The 17,585-nt window shown below is 40.3% G+C and overlaps 1 long non-coding RNA gene across 1 annotated transcript in view; it reads left to right on the forward strand.

Moving 5' to 3' along the window:
- The window catches only part of LOC143269663 (uncharacterized), a 74,659-nt gene that overhangs the window by 10,972 nt on the left and 46,102 nt on the right, over positions 1-17,585 (forward strand). Inside the window, exon 2 of the long non-coding RNA XR_013046247.1 lies at positions 6,581-6,735. This is a non-coding gene — a long non-coding RNA (uncharacterized LOC143269663). The remainder of the gene's footprint in view (positions 1-6,580; positions 6,736-17,585) is intronic.

Raw genomic sequence — 17,585 nt, forward strand, 5'->3', positions numbered from 1 at the left:
GTGAGAAGAAAAGCAAGGATGGAGTCAAGACTCCTGTTGCTCATCAGCCCTCTGCCACCTCTTGTCTCACTGTCTTCCTTTTGGAGCATGTTAGCTCAAAGCCTCCCTAGCCACATGCCTCTTGCCTGAGTCAGAATGCAATTTAGAAAATGAGTCTCTCAATGGATTCTTGAAGTATTTTATGTGTAAAGAAAAGTTAGAATTTGTTAAAGAGGCATTATGGAAATAAATGTAAGTACAGTTTTTTATGTGCCTTCCTCTATTCTAGATGTGGAATATAAAGATAATTTTCTTTGACTTATGTTGCAGTACTAAAATCAAAAGAAAAGATTAAGCCTGCATCTGAATAATATCAATTTATATAAAATAATGTAAAACTGAAAAAAAGGTTATTATATAGTAGTAAATTGTATATAGGATAACTTATTAATATATAAATTATGAATTAGTATACATACTTATGTATAGTATGTATGTGGTTATGCATATTTGAATAGTATAGAAGTGTATAAAACTTACAGAAAAACAAAAAAGCATGGATGTAGTGGGTAGCAGTTTCACCTTTGACCTGGAAGTACTACCCTCATTGAGGCTTGTGGTAACTGTCATGCCTAGGAGGCAGGCTGAGACAGGAGCCCTTAAGACCCGAGATCCGGATGTGCCGACTCTCTTGGTTCCTGGATCCTGGATGCTGGAGGTAGAGTGAGCAGAGTTCTCCAGAGAACACCGCTGGACTTCTCTATACCTTTCCCGGACCCTGTAACCTATCCCCTTACTTGTAAGGTTCCCCCACAAAATAAACCTCCCTTTTAACTATGTGGAATTGCCTGAATACTTCCACCAATACATGGAAAGCAAGATTTGCTTAGATTTGTAGGACTCTTGTCTGGAGCAAACATACTGACCATGATTTCAGCAAAGGGAGGGCCTGGGAGACACCAACAAGCAAAATAAGAAGGGAACAATTCTACATGTAAGTAAGAGAGGTCAGCAGCTAGAGGTAAGCGTAAGGACTTAAGAAGGTGGAACAGAGGCAATCATCTCACATTGAACCTCACATTGATAAAACCCATCAGGAAATCCTCTCATTCTGTTTAAGATTTCCTGGGACCCCATATTGCTTACATCTAACATCATTACAGCATTACCTTTTGCTACAAATATACAGCTATGTGGTCTTATATAATGATTTCCATTATATGTGGCTTCTTAGATTTAGATTTGTTGAATGTTTGGTCATCACTCACATTAGCAGATGAAGGCTTCAGTAGACACTTATGGTTAATAGGGGCATATTGTACAGCATTGACAGTATTCTATCACTGTAGAATATTACATCAGAAAGCCCTGATCTAGGCCATAGGGAGAAAAGGTTCTGGTTTATAGAACTAGCTTTCTAAGGACAAAAAGAAATAGTCTGCACTAAATGTGTAGCCATGTTTACCTTCTTCCTGTTGGTTTTCTAACATTTCTTACTCAAGTTTCAATGCTGAACATATGCAACAAACCCTAATACGTAGACCTGCTTCTGCTGCTGTTTGGTGAGCTAGCTGGTTATTGTAGGCTTTTGTGGCTTTTGTTGGTGTTTTGCTTGGAAGGGGGTGCTTTTGGTTTCTTCCCAGTCAGAAATCATTAAATCTGATTGTAATCTTGGCCTGGTTAATAAGTCTAGCTATTATCAATTTATTCATTATCTATCTATCTATCTATCTATCTATCTATCTATCTATCTATCTATCTATCTATCTATCATTTCCAGTCTTCAAGATGCTCTTCCGGGACAGGATTTCCATTTGTGTTTTAGCCAATGAGCACAATACTAAAAAATATTAAATTTGAAATACTAAAAAAAAATAAGGACTCATAATCAGGAAGGGGAAAAAGAGCCAAGAACACTGCTATTCAGCCACAAGCTGTATTGTTATTACTGTGCATTTCCTACTTGGGAGAAGAGGGATGCACAGAAATTTTTATAGTAGAAATGGTTGGCGAGAAGGAAGTAGTCCAAGGAGATGGTTCAGCAGGTAAAGGTGCTTGCCCCTAAGCCCAATGACCTGAGTTCTACCCCCTGAACCCCCATAATTGAAGGGGAGAACTGATTCCTGTGAATTGTCCTCTGACCTCTGCACACGTATTATGATATGCATGCTCACACACATACAAGTACATACAGAAAATACAGATGAATATGTTTTTTTTCTTTTCTTTTTCTTTTTCTTTGGGGGTGGGTGGGTAGGGGGTAGTGCAGAGAGTGTCCTAATTTTCTTCCTGGTGGCATTCCCACCTGAGTGTGTGCACAAGACAAACATTCTGCTTAATTGTTTTAAAAGTAATTTCCTAGCTGTGTGTGACTGCTTCTAGATATCTTGTCATTTTTGTCACTTGGCTATTAAGTCAGGGAGTAACCCTCAGAAGAGTTCTGTGAATTCATAAATCCTTTACTGGCCTCAAACTTTTCAATTCAGTTCACAACAATTCACCATCAGTATTAGTGACTTGAAAGACCAGTGTACCACCCAGTATGTTTAAGCATGAGGTAGGAGGCTTCTTTTCATTGTTTAAAAGGACACAATCAGATTTGCAGCTCAGTAGAGGTTTTCTAGCCTTGAATCTCTCTTTCCAGCAAGGCCCACCAATTTTCCTGTGACAGTGGCTCCAAGTTCTTTTGACACAAGCAGTTCCTGGTCAAAGAAGAACTGGTTAGAACTGTTCTCATCTTCTCATCCACTGCATTTGTAGGTGAGTGACAGCTCTTGGGTGTAAACCTTGGCAATGTCTCAGAGAGGTCTCTTTTCTTCTTGATACACAAAATTCTGAACATACTCTGGCTTTGCTGTGATTCTTCAATTTCAGTTACAGATAACAAGAAAGAGTAGAGAGAAGTGGAGAAAAATCTGTGTTCAAATTCATATTGAACACAAGACTCTCTAAATTGCTCCACCAAATGTGAAGAGTTCATCTTGGCTCAATGAGTTGCCATATTTTTCTCTCCTGAAAGTGGCTAAAAGCATGCTATACTGTAATACTCTGTAGCTGTTAATGATCCAAAGTCATTGTTTTGAGACTATACATTCTGACTTTTGAACTTACTTGTTTACTCTGCTTGGTTTTAATTAAAAAAAAAAAAAGAACACAAAGAAACAAAAACAAAAACTCTCTTCCAAAGGCATCACTCTGCTGGAAAATCTGCTGGAAACTCCCATCCTTTTCTTTGTCTTCTCAAAACTGCACAAGCACTCAAGGGGTTGTTTCATTTTGAAGAACATACTCTCCCTCATCCTGATTCCTCTTCCCTATGGAATTTCTTCCTGTCTTTGGAAAACTCATGGATGATAGCAGTGACACTAATCTACTCCAGGACATCAGGAGACCCTTGTGTTTATAGAAATGGCATCAAAGAAGCAAAACCAGGAACATAAGAATGTTTCAGACCGCCTGTTCTAGACCAGTTTAAAGTTAGGAGTTGTGTTTAAAAAAACTTCGCCATCCCAAAGGGCTTTTGTCACTTGAAAGTATTCATCATCTGCCAGCTGCCATCAAAGATCAAACTTCATACACGAAAAAGTAATCACTGTTGTAGTAACTATAAGTTTTAATTTCTCCTATTTGTCACCATCTTTCATACATTTTAACAGAACACAAAGGAAATCTTTAAACAAAGCTTCATGGGTCATCTGATTGCATAAGAAGAAGTTGTAAAGCACTATTTAAGAATATTTTCCTTTATTGTAACATCTTCATAGATTATCAATCAAGTCAAGCATAAAATTTTTAAACATTAGGATATAATCTGTATGTTTTCAAGAAAGGTGAAATGCATTTTTTCTTGATGTGTATGTCAAACTCTGATCCATTGTCTCAGAAAGTGTAGTTCTTAATAGCAACAATACTTCACAGTACAATAATATCCATAAACACTTTGAATATTTTCTCCTTTGTGCCTTAAATTAAATATGAAAGTAATTATTTGATCCAAATCACTTGGTTTTAGATACTAATGCTCCTGTTAAGTTAGTCTCTATTTTTAAAAAATTCCACAATTACCATGCGCTGCATACATCGCTAGTATTTGGGACCTTTTCAAAAACCTCTGTTTTTATTTATGCACATTTGTTCATAATATTTTAATTAGAAGCATACACACTGGATCTTTTCTTTGAAAACTTTTTCCTTGTTTATTCAATCTTCCAACATGGGGAAAACTTTTTGCTACCTCTTTTACTTTAAACTGGGCAATCTATATGACTCCATTTTCAGTGTGACCTATATTGATTATTCTGCAAAAACGTTTGAGGATTTTTTTTGATTCATCAGAGAAGCATAGGCAACTCTACAGTTGCCACTAAAAAAGTTTACTTTTTAATCTGCCATAATTTACTTCTCTAGTTTTTGTAGTCCTCAGGAAAATTAGTATAAAGAAATTTACAGGTTTCTTAGGGTCATGTCTATACATGCTTTTCAATGTCACCTCTAACTTTACAGGCATCATATTGAATCATCATTTTTCTTCACAATTTTGCTCTCACCCTAACTCACTGTTTCTCCTGCTCAGGCCAAAATTGTCAAGCTCTATGCTTAAACTAGGACAAGTGACTTCGATTTAGAAGCTTTTCTGATTTCTCAAGTCTGAGCATTCCCTTTATTTGCTCTGCTGCCTACTGCACACAGCCACTGCTCTCTTAGCATAGCAAATTCATGCCTTGTCAATGTTCTTTCAAAAATCCAGTTTTATAGTCCATATGGGTTAGAAGGCTGTGAGGGCAAAAAAACATTTTGTAAAAAGGACTATGAAAAGGAATCAACAAATATTAAGCAGTGATTGCTAACTGGGAACAATTTTTCTCTATACTGCTCATAGGCTGGTCTTAGTGAACAATTTACACTCAATCCAAACTGCAAAATTAAAAGGCAATGCCTTCCTTCCCCCGCTTTACCTCCAGCGTCCTTGCCTATTAGATCTTTATATCATGTCTCAGGTTCAATTCCCAGCAACACACACACACACACACACACACACACACACACACACACACACACACACACACACATGCACACGCACATGGGTGTGGGGAGGGAGAAAAAAGAGAGAACAGGGGCAAATAAACAAACCTAAAATACATGATTTTTATCTCCCTTTCCATTAACACAATAGTTATTCCTGGAAGATTTTTCATAGATTCTGAGAATATGCTCTTGTGTTAGAGAAAATGCCCGTAAGCTATTTTTTGCCATATTATGATGGTGTCAACACTGTCATTTAATTTTTTTTGTGTGTGTGTGTGTGAATATCTCTTGAGAAAGGAAGCTCAGTATTTTGGATGTAGCCGATCTGTCAGACATTAGTGATAGCTCAACAGCACTTTTGACAATAAGCCTCAACCATTACCCTCTCTTTCTCACTGCTCCCATTGTGAAGGATGAGGTGTTTCACGTTTTACTACAGAACATAAGACAATCTTCCTTGGTGTTTTCCTTTGTGACTGTTTTAATTATTTGAAGGAGCTCCTTGGAGGCTTCCTAATCTCCTCCTCCCATCCCATCAAAAATCTCTCTAGTTCTTGGAGCCAAGCATCCTTGGGTTTGGATTCCAGATGTCTCAACATCCTGGCCTTTTTCCTTTGGATACTCTCCTCCATCCTGAGAATACAATAAGACAGCTGTGGTCTGAGGAGGGCAAACACATGGAGTCCTTCACTTCTCATCCTTGAGCAATGTTCTACTCTTCATTAGAGCCTGAGTGTGCATTAGCTTTTAACACAGTAGCATCATGCTTATGGCTTCTGCTAAACTTGTGGTCTAGAGCCTCAGGCTTCTGATTTTCTCCCAGGAAGTACAGTGCAGTCATGGATCTTTCATCCTGTCCTTAGGTAATTAATTTTTGCTTGAAACTATGTGTAAGGCTTTTGTGCCTTTTATCGTGTTGGTCCCCAGAAGTGCACAATGGGACAGCAGAGGAAAAGAGAAAAAAAAAAAAAAACCCACAGGATTCTTGGCTGCTCTGGAAGCTGAGGATCTGGAACAACTCTAGTGAATTACAATAAGAGTTCCACTCAATAACCAAGCCCAATGGATATTAAAAACATAAAAACAAGCAGAATGCAGGGAAATTCTACAAACCCTCTGGCTGATGAGAGCTGCAATTTACCTTTAGAAAAACTAAAATGGGAAGCTGAGGAGGGACACCCTAAATCCACAGGAGCTGAGTCTTTGGTCAGGATCCTATTTTTCACTCTCCAGGAATCTTTCTCCTTCCATTACAGTTAAGCAAGGACTCAGGGGAGAGCATCCTTTAAAAATGCAGAGTGTCCTGTGCATCCCCTTCTCTGGGCTAATTACCACTTTGCAGCAGATTTTCCAGAAGCATAACAATGACCTCCAAGTGCTCAGGAACCTGAAGAACTTCTGGTTACTTGGACTCTCAGAGCAAGTGTCTCCCAGTGAACGTCTCCCACTGGGGGCGTGGGGTATCTCTCTCCTCCAAATGACCAGATCATGATATAAGCAGCCTCTTCCCCAACAAGCATGTGCATCATTATAGCCATTGTTACTTAGTTTCCCCCATCACTTTCCTGCCTTCTAGGTCTGATTTGCTTTGTGGATGCTCATGTTCCTGGATTATGTCACCAGGGCTGCCATAGCAAATGCCACAGGCTAGGTGGCTGAAACAACAACAATGTACGGGCCCAAGATCAAGGAGCAGTCAGGACGTGTGTCTTCTGAAGCTGTCTGTGGGCTGTGAGTAGACAACTTCTGTTATCTTCACATTGTTCGTCTGTTTGTGTCTTCCCACCAATTTTCCCTTCTTAGAAGTACCTCGCTCGTGAAGGAGAGTAGGTCTCACCCTAATGATCTTACTCTTTCTTAATTATCACTTTGAAAATCCCCGGTTAATTAGTATTCCAGTGACTGTGACAAAACGTCTGAAAGACACAAGAAAGGACTTCTTTTGTCTCGTGGCTTCAGTGGACACAGGAGAGAGAGGGAGTGGGGAAAGCAGGATGGAGGAGGAACAATGTGTGCCTGGAGCAGCAGAAGTTTAAGGCAGCTGGCTCTGTCATTTAGGAAGTATGAGATTGGTCCAGAACTGGGGCCAGGTTATAACTTAAAAGGCCCACTCATCAGCCACCCACTCTTGCCATCTCGGCCCCATCCCCTAAAGGTCACACAATTTCTCTCCAACTGGGAACCAAATGTTCAAACTCGTGAGTCTATTAAGGACATTTCATATCCAGCCTAGAGCAGACACTATCTCCAAATATAGTCACATTGTCAAATGTTGGATGTTTGAATGTTGCAGGAATATAATTCAGCACATAACAGAACCTTCACTTAGACAGATTCACCTCTCTGGACGTAGACATCTTCTGCTGGTGCAAGCTGCTAATTTCACTGTTCACTCATTTCTGCATTTTCTCTGGAGCTCATCTTTGGTTGATGAGAAGAGTCTAGCATGAACATGGAAGCAAGGCAGAAAAGGCCATGTCACAATTGTGAGTAATAAAAGCTGCCTAGTGTGGAAAGCTCAAGTATGTCCAGACACTGCCTCTCTGATCTCATGTCAGATAGAGGGGAGAGGTAGATCTGGGGCACAGGGGTGAGGAAATTTGTAGCAGGAATCTTAAAAGTTCTTATTAATAAAATCAAACCCGAGGCCAGTTATTGGGGTCCATGCTGGTAGATCAGAGAGACAGAACAAGCCACAGCTATCTCACCTCGCCGGATCCTCAGCTGGTCTTGTTTCCTCAGACTGGAGGCCTCTGAGTCCTCATCCGGAATAGGTCTCAGCTGAATTACTGCTCAAAAGCCTGAATGCTTAGCCAGCCAAAATCTCCTAGTTTCTGGTACTCACGCCTTATATATCTTTCTGTTTTCTACCATCACTCCCTGGGATTAAAGGCTGGCTTTCTGGGATTAAAGGCGTGTGTCACCATGCTTGGCTATTTCCAATGTGGCCTTGAACTCACAGAGATCCAGAGGGATTTCTATCTCTGGAATGCTAGGATTAAAGGTGTGAGTGCCACCATTTTCTAGCCTTTGTATCTAGTGGCTATCTGTTTTCTGACCCCAGATAAATTTATTAGAGTACACAATATTTTGGGGAACACAATACCACCACATTAACGTTCGACTTCCTCTCTGAGTGAGATGCCGACTCCAGCAATCCCAGGAGACAAGACAGAGGCTAGTGTGATTACTTGGAAAGAGAAATTGGGGATTGGGTTATAGAAGTCTAGAAACTATGCTAGGAAATGGGATTTTGTTCTCGTCAGGTCCGAAAGAAATTGGGGACAGAGTTAGCTGTGGTGCTTATTTGCACACCAAGGTCTTGCTGGCCTCCAGGCTCTCCTCAGCTTCTCAAGCACCTGTTGCCCATGCTGGCATCCTGGCTTCTCTCAGTTCTTCTCACCCAACCCCCACCCCACACTTTTACAGCTCATGTGCTTCCCTTCTCCTAGCTTCTCATTCTTATATAACCCTGCCATTTTGACCATGTGCCCTCTTTGCCCCCTCTTGGCTTTCCAGATTTCAATTTTTGGTTCTCTTGTTCCCCCCGTCTCTCTCCCCTCCCCCCCTTTCTCTTCTTCGATTGCTTTCTTCCTCTCTCTTTCCTTTCATGGTCTGATTCAGTCTACTGGCCATGTTGAGTCTACTATTTTCTTTCTGTTTCTGTTTTTGTTTTTGTTTGTTTGTTTGTTTTTGAGACATAGTTTTCCTGTGTATTGCTGGCTGTCCTGGAACTCACTCTGTAGACCAGGGTAACCTCAACCTCAAAGATCCAACCTACCTCTGCCTCCCAAGCACTGGGATCAAAGATGTGCACCACCACTGCCCTGCTAGTCTACTACTTTCTGCCCCTGATCTGAACTCTTCCAGATGCCTCTGGCTACACTTTCCCTCATATCTACAATAAAAAGAACCTCCTCAGCCATACCTTGTAGTGGTCATGTCCTCACTTTATACAATTGGTGCTGAAATCCCCCACGTTATGCAGTTTTATTAAACCATGAAAAGTAGTCAAAGTGTCCAGTGCAAGTTGAATGTCAGTGTCTTTAGTCTTGTCTAGGGAACATGGACATACCAAGCTCACCTGTGTATTTTTCTGAATGTTCTTTTCTACCTAAATCAGACACCAATGATTCTTATTTTTATGATTTTTCTAGGCTCCTTGATTTCCCACAACTTAAACATTACAGCACTCTTATTTTGTTTCATTACATATATGTGACATTCTCCTTATCTTTTTTGAATGGTATATATACTTTTCACTTATTTTAATAAATGGTATAAGCTCTTTTGAAGTACGGCAAATGGGGCATACATTACATACACTGGCCAAACCATTTAACAAATTCTTTTAGTATTTCCTTGAAAAGTATCTTCCAAATGACCCTGCAATTGTTCCTATTTTTTTAATAATTTATTTTTTTTAGATTATAATACAATTACATCACTTACTCACTCCCTTTTCTTCCTACAAATGCTCCCACACACCCTTCCTTGCTCTGTTTCAAATTCATGGTCTCTTTTTTCATTAATTTTTGTTACATGCACACACATACACACACACACACAACCCTGCCATTTTGGCCGTGTGTGTGTGTGTGTGTGTGTGTGTGTGTGTGTGTGTACATACATACACATATACATATTTATTCTTAAATATAAACTGCTCGATCTGTATATTGTTACTTGTATATATGTTTTCAGAGCTGACCATTTGGTATTGGGAAATGAATTGCTGTGCTCTTCCCTAGGGAAGACTATTTCTCCTGCTCTCAGCATTCCTTGCTTGCCTATAGTTCTTTGTATAGGGTTGAGGGTTGCTGGTCTATGGAATATTCCCTTACACTGTGCGAATATATGTCACTGTGATTGGGTTAATAAAGAAGCTGAATGGCCAATAATTGGACAGGTAGAGTTTAGACAGGACTTGCAGACAAAAAGAGAGTACAAAGAGGAAGAGGAGTCGTCTCAGGGATCACAAGCAGATGCAGAGAAAAGCAAGCTGAATGTGCGGTGTTAAAAGAAGGCACTGCCATATAGAAGAGGGTAGATAAGAAATATGGGTTAATTTGAAATGTAAGAGTTAGCTAGTAACCAGCCTGAGATATCAGTCCAGCATTTATAATTAACAGTAGTCTCTGAATGGCTATTTGGGAGAGGCTGCTGAGGCACAGAGAAACTCTGCCTACAGTGGTCTTTTCCCCATCCACTTTGGCATGACTATTGTTATTGTCCTTGCTTGGCTCATGTTTAGGTAGTCATATTGGTGAGACTTTATGGAGGCTTCTGTTATTATTAGGAGATATAGTCTCAGAGAAAACTCAAGGTGTTTACTTTTACAGTCTTTCTGGCCACGATTGAGATTTAGAATCAGTAGTTGTTTTTTAGATGTATCCATTGGGATTGGGCTCCACAATTCTGCATCTTGATTGGTACTGGTTTTCTATAATGGTCTCTGTCGTGAAGAGAAGTTTCTTTGATGAGGAATGAGGACTATACTTTTTAAATCTCATCCTGGCCAAACTCTCCAAGTCTCTCTGGTCTCATTCTTTTTCATTTTCTTGATGATTCTAACCACGTCAGGCTAATGTTTTCTGAGATAATACCTCTGCAGCATTGTTAAAGTAGACAACTCTAATTAATTTGGCTATATCCTTTTTTGTTCTCCATTCATTGTTTGGAACCCAGGAGAAAAATTATAAAATATGATGATAATAACTTATATGTGCTCATCTCTTGCCTCCCTAACATCTCATATCTCTATAGTCCTTTCACATTTACTTTTGAACTATCTGTAGCCTCTCCCCAATTTTACCCAGAGGGTTCTGGCATTAGGGCACTGTGGTGATATATTGTGTACCCCAATATATTGTGTATCCTAATAAATTTATCTGGGTATCAGAGGTCAGATCCAACCATTAGATTAAACATAGAGGCCAGACAGTCATGAAACACACCCTTAATCCTATCACTCAGGAGACAGAGATCTGTCAGGATCTCTGTGAGCTCAAGGCCACACTGGGAACAGAGCCAGGCATGATGGCACACATCTTTAATCCAAACACTTGAGATCTCATGTCTTTGCTTGGGAAGGACACATGCCTTTAATCCCAGGAAGTAATCTGGCAGGACACAGAAAGGCATATAAGGTGTGAAGAGACAGGAACTAATCAGCAGTTCAATTGAGAGCCTCAGGGGTGAGAACTCAGAGGCTTTCAGTCTGAGGATTCGTAGAAGCAGGATCGGCTGAGGAGTTGACGAGGTGAGGTTGGTTGTGGCTTGTTCTGTTTTTCTGATCTTTCAGCTTTCACCCTAATGTCTGGCTCCAGGTTTTTTTATTAATAAGGTCATTTAGCAATTTGTGTTACAGGGCACAGCTACTCTGTGTCACATGGCCTCGGCTTAACAGATTCAGTATCATAGCAACCACTTATTATTTCATTATCATTTGTTTTGTTCTTTTTGAGGTAGGATTTCACTGCATAGCCCAGGCTGGCCTTGAATTCCTGAAGTCCTCCTACCTTTGCCTCCTGAGCACCAAGAGTATCGGCAAATGATATCATGACTAATTTGTGATCATTGACTCTTTCACATCTACTTTGCTTCTCGTGGAGCCATTACAATAGATGCAATCACTTGAGAGTGCCACACTCCTGAGTTCCTGGTTGTAGCAAATACATGTGATTGTTAATTCAAAGTAAACTAAAAAGTTTTTAATTTAATGTCCACTGTATATGTGCTGACTTGCTCCTTCCGTGCAGAGGGTCATCAGGTCACCACTGGCCCAGTAAAGACTTCTGGTTTTCTTGGCTGGAAAAGCCAAAGGAATTACAGTAGGGCTGCAACTTCGTATTGCTGGGACGGGTAGCAGTCAAGGTGGATTTGTGTTCACCTTCATTTGCCTTGCTTTGTTTCGCTAGCCACTTGATATCTCTGTCATGCTGTAAATCTAGAAAACCACCATTTGCTGACATCGTTCACTAATTCAATTCATGTGGAGAAATAAAGCAGGTTCCAGAGTGTAGGCCATTTCTAACCATAAGATAGAGCATCCGGCTCTGTTTGATTTCAAGATCATCCCTTCACATTTCTAATCTGTCAGTTTCCCCCTGAATTTTGTTACATATCTTGTTCTTGCTCAGATTTGATCAAGAAAAACAAATAAGGTAACAATGACCATTATTTTTTCACATGGAGAGGCCTGTCTACTAGCTGAGGTGGTTTGTTTGAAGGCTACAGAAGAAAGCAGAAACAAAACATGGGAGCCAGTGATAAAAAAAAAAAAGGAGTAAAGTTTGATTGTTTGAAGGGTATATTTGTATGCTTTAAAAATAATCCAGTTCTAAGAACATGATTTTATTAGCCTAAACAACTGATCTTTGGTTGCAGCCAGTATGTAGTGGACCTAGCAAGAAATATTCTCAATCTATGGCAGTTTTTTTTAAATTGATCTTCTTAGGACATTATTGCTATTTCTGTTTTTTTTGAAGCTACTTATCCTGGGATCAATAAGTAGGGTTGAACAATAAAGTGCAAGACACTCATCTGAATTCAAACTTCAGGTAAACCACAAATATATCTTAGCATAAATATGTACCAAGAATTTCATGGGCAATGCACATACTGAAAGGTCATTTACTTCTTATCTGAAATTCAGGTTTAACTTAGTATTCCTTAGTTTTATTAGTTAATGTGGTGACCATATATACTGGGAGATTCTTCATTTTTGGGTAATTTTGTTCTTTGTCAATAAATTCAGCTCAACAAGCATACATACTTAGTTGTTCAATTCACTTTGGTATAAATAAGTAGATAAGAACCCATATTTTAGCTTATATGTTTCAATTTGTGGTTTTGATGATAATTTATAATTAAAGCTCCTTCTAGAGAATATTAGAATTATCCACTATTTCCTGTGATTTCCACAAGACTGTGAAGTTAAAATGACCATTCTTCAGTCATTCCTGTATTACAGAGCATTGGACATAGGCTGAACAGAATGAGGAACTTTCGAATAAACACAAAGAACAATGTTAGGTTAGCATGGCAACAAGTGTGCAAAGTGTGTGTGCGCACATGAGTGTATGTGCAAATGTAAGTCTGGGGGAGGTGGAGAGAGAGAATGCTAACGACTACAAAGAGCTTTTCATCAGCATTTTGCTCAGGCCACAGTGTTAACACGTTAGCTTTTCTGTCCTTTTGATAAAGGAGCCTTATAATGGTGGGTATTCAAAACTAGTATCAGTCTATATCTGAGAATACTTCAGAGAATATTTATCAGCTAGATATTATATCTTGTCTTCAGAGACACCTCTGAAAAGAAAATTTGTTTCTGAAAATTCTTCACATTTTTCATATTCTTTATATTTCTGAATCTTCATTTCTGAAAGTCAGCTAGTAATGTTGTTGTCTAGGTAGTGGCGACAACAGATCCTTGTAAGAATCTTGTCATTTTCCCTCCAAAGAAGCAACATCTCATTGAACCTATGCCAGCCTTAAATAACAATATATGACTTTATGTGACAGACATTTGTGATTTTTCAAGAAAATGCCATAGACTTCTATCCATCTCTCTTGGCACCGCTGCTTTTAAAAACGGGATACTGTGTTGTAAGCAAACCTCATCAGCCCATGGGGATATCCAAAGAGAAGTGTACTTGCTTCCCAGGCCCACTACCTGAACTCCAAGCACCGTCTCAGACTTTCGTTCATGAGAGGGGCCATTCTGCTGTTGGACCTTCCAGCCTCTGACCCGGGGCTCCCTAGCTGAAGTCATGGGACTCAGAGATGGGCCAGTTTCGCATACTGTCAAAACTGCACATTCATGAGCAAAGCAAACAATTGTTGGTTTAAAACACCGACATTTCTTAGTGTGATGCAGTCTCGGGTGTAATGGGACCTTTCTTGGCCCAGCGTTGCTGCTCTGGTGACTTAGGGTACTGGAAACTCAACAGCCCCCAAAAGTCAACTGAAGACAGTGACTGAAGAGCAGTGTGTCTCACGAGGGTGAAGATTAAAGATGTGGACACGTGTGGGAGTGAACACAGCTGAAACATATTTTATTTAAAGAAATTAGGTCAAAGTGTAAACAGTCCTGAGAGTGAGAGATGGTCTCAAGAAAGGAAACAGCTTTCCTTTGTGTAGTGGCTCTCATAGGACTATGGTAGAAACTGTAAAATAGCTGATATGGTTTCTAAGGGGCTGGTTGCTTCTCTGGGCTGTCATAGACAGAACCAATGGAGGATCTATGGAATCCATACATGTCCCCCTCACCCTACCAGGAAGGTGACCATTTTCTGTTCATGTGCTGCCCACCCAGTTATAGATGGCTGTAATCTCCCTTGGTCCACCTCTGACTCTGGCTCTTTTAGTTGTGACCATGACTCAGAGCTAGCTGCTGCTCATTGACTAGTGTACCTACCTTTGGTCTTGCATGTATTTCAATTGCTGTTAATTATTCTCGTTCTCACAGATACCAAGAATTAGCATAGCTACTTTAGTTAACTCCCTGTCTACAGGACGTTCTGGGGCCTCTTTATTGGAATGGGTAGAAGCATTCTTAAAAGCTGTAATTGCTTTGTCTGTTGTAATCACTGCACTAGAAACAAAAATATCAGGCATAGGTTCCTTGAGGAAGGGAGGATTTAGGGGGAGCCTGCTGTCACTAACCCCGGACCCCATTCTTCCTCTTTCTGGTCAGTTTGGTTATCCGATATTTAACTTTATGTCTTGTTAATCTCCTGCTCCCCAGTTTTAGACTTTGCTATATTAACCCCTAATTTTTTTTTTTAATCTTGGCATCGCTTATCACTGCAACATACGTGAGCAACTTGCAGTGTTCAGTACAGACCCTTTTTCATTAACTGACTACCTTTTATTAACTGCTCCTGTATCACTATTACAATAGGGTGAATAATGATTGTTTTTTGAAACTGTAGTGTTACTGGGACAAAGGCCTAAAATATATGTCAGTAGAGCAAACAGGGGCGGGGGGGAGGGGAGGCTTAGTCTTCTGAGACTGTGGAGGCAAGACTAGGGACTTGGGTGTGGAGTTCAGGATTCCAAGTGGCCTTACAGAGACTGCCAATAAAAGATCAAAAGAATCCAGGGAAAGCTGGAGAAATGGAGGCCTTTGTTATGCAGTGGTACAAAGGTTGGTCATCTTAGAGCCTGTGGCAACCTGGAAAACAGGAAGTGATCCCAGCGATGTAGTGAGCTCTTGGCAGAAAACAGAAAGTCCCAGCTGGTTCCATCCTGTTACCTGTGATAAAATGTAAGACAAGAGAAATGAGCTCATGGATGCCTATTAATAAAAAATACTCAGGGCTTAGTACATTTAAAAACAGTAGTTTCCCATCAAATGCCTCTATAATGGCAAGATTGTAACTAAAAGGGGGTGTTTAACATTCAAGGCATTCAAGGGAATGTCACACCATCTCCTAAGAACTCACCAAGCTTGTAGACTGTACCTTATAAATGCTTCGTAGTTAAATAAAAAAGAAGCTCCTGTGGGTCTTGGCTGTGCTTGACAAATCTTCCCTATTCACTTTGCTGGGAATTATACCAAGGACCTTGCACATGCTGAGCTTACACCTTCCCATTGAGCTACAACCCCAGCCCAAAACTCTTCAGGGTGTTGTCCCACAGCTGTGACATCCTGAGGCAGACAAGAAGCTCACTAAACACGACTTACGAATTTGTGGCTGTGACTTACCTAAATGATAATGCTTGTAAGTGATATAAAAGAAACACAACATTTGTAAAAGATTTATATAGGTTTGTTCTAAAAATAATCTTAGCAGTATAAAATGAAGCAAAGATTTGTCCCTATTGTTTCTATGTGTATAAAACAAGTGTTGAACTGCACAGCTCCACACATAAGCTACTTAGAAAAAATTAAACCTTTGTTTTTATGTTCATATGTATGGGTATTTTGCCTGCATGTCTGCCTATTCACCACAAGCATGTATTGCCCACGGAGGCCAAAAGAGGGTGTTGGATCTCCCGGACTGTAGTTACAGATGGTTGTGAGCTGCCTTGTAGGTGCTGGGAATCAAACCCAGGTCCACTGGGAGAGCAACTAATATTCTTCACTGCTGAGTTTTCTCTGCAGCCAGCAGGCTACTTTTTGTGGGAAATAAAGTAACACTCAAAAGAATTGAGGTTCTAGAGTGCCTAAGTAGGAGTAAGACAACCCACTCTAAGTCTAAGGCTAAGCTCCAGTCTAGGAATAGACAACATTGGCTGGATCTTAGCATTATAATGAACCCACATCTGGGATTTGCCTCTCTTTTGGATGAGTTTGTCAGCTAGCATAATGCTCTGCTCTCCCATGTATCTCTGTTGGATACAAGTGAAGACACTCTTCAGTTGACAAGTCTTTGGACTGAGAGCAATACTACTGAATAAGTTGGACTTGAGACTGTGACCATGGAGTGTCACTCACATTTGTATCTGACTTAGTTCATGAGATGCTGATAAGCAAAAAGAAACTTTGGGGAATTCTTTGGAGAAGAGGTAAATGTGGGGAAGCTGTGAATGATGGACAAATAGAGGATTATTAGCATATAGTACTTCCCACAGATGGTCACAGTATCTCTTGCCTCGTGGTTTTTCAGAACTGTATCATCAAATCCTGGTGAGTCTATTGCTTGTCCCTTGAACTTGTGCAGATGTTTCTGATTCACTTGCCGGTAGAAATAAAAAAAAAATTACCATGGAAATACATTTTTGATGACAGGTCATAAACAATGCTATGTTTGGGGATGTTCACTTCAGATACAACTGTAACAATATGCAGAAAGGTACATGATGCATGGAAGAAAGTGGGCCTTATAGCCTCCAGGTATCTGCCTCCAGCTCATGCTGCATGAAATAAAAACAACTTGATTTCACCGAGTTCGTGTTTAAGAGAAGTAAGTAGTAATAAAAAAAAAAACCCAGCAATTTTGGGGGACAGTTTACTATGAAGCAGAAGAAAACTATAAATAAGATAAAAACATATAGGTTCAGGGTAAGGCCAGTGAACATGCATTCCTGGTGAGAGGCTCTGCTGATCAGAATCTACCATAGCCTGGCAGCTTTCTCTAAGCTCAGCAACATGGAGGACTCCCTGCCCCCAGCAAAGGCTTCCTGCTCTCTACCTAGCCTTATCTGGAGGATGTCTCTAGGCTCAGGATGCCTGACTTATCTCAAGGGTGACCCTTGACACAGTTACCTGCAAAAACTCTTCCCCAGATGACCCACATGGTATTTAGGCATGTGCTCTAACCATTTTGATAGGACCCTGCTGCCACACATGAAGCCTTGTAATAGTGAATTAATGCGAATTAAGGTTAGTTCAGTCCTATATATTCCTTATACTCTGGAATAAAGCTGAGCTGATTCACCGAAGTCTGTCTCCCAGAGGGCTGGCTGTCTCCATTGTATCCACAACCATCCTAACCCTATTCCCAGATTCTGCTCCCTCCACCATCATGGACCAATCAGTGCAGCCAATGATCCCCAGGAAGAAGAGCCACCCATTCCTATAGGTCCCCAGTTCTGAGGAATGACTCCCGAGAGACCCAGCTGGAGCACAG

This window comes from Peromyscus maniculatus, chromosome 20 (genome assembly GCF_049852395.1).
Source record: "Peromyscus maniculatus bairdii isolate BWxNUB_F1_BW_parent chromosome 20, HU_Pman_BW_mat_3.1, whole genome shotgun sequence".
In the NCBI taxonomy this organism is placed as follows: domain Eukaryota; kingdom Metazoa; phylum Chordata; class Mammalia; order Rodentia; family Cricetidae; genus Peromyscus; species Peromyscus maniculatus.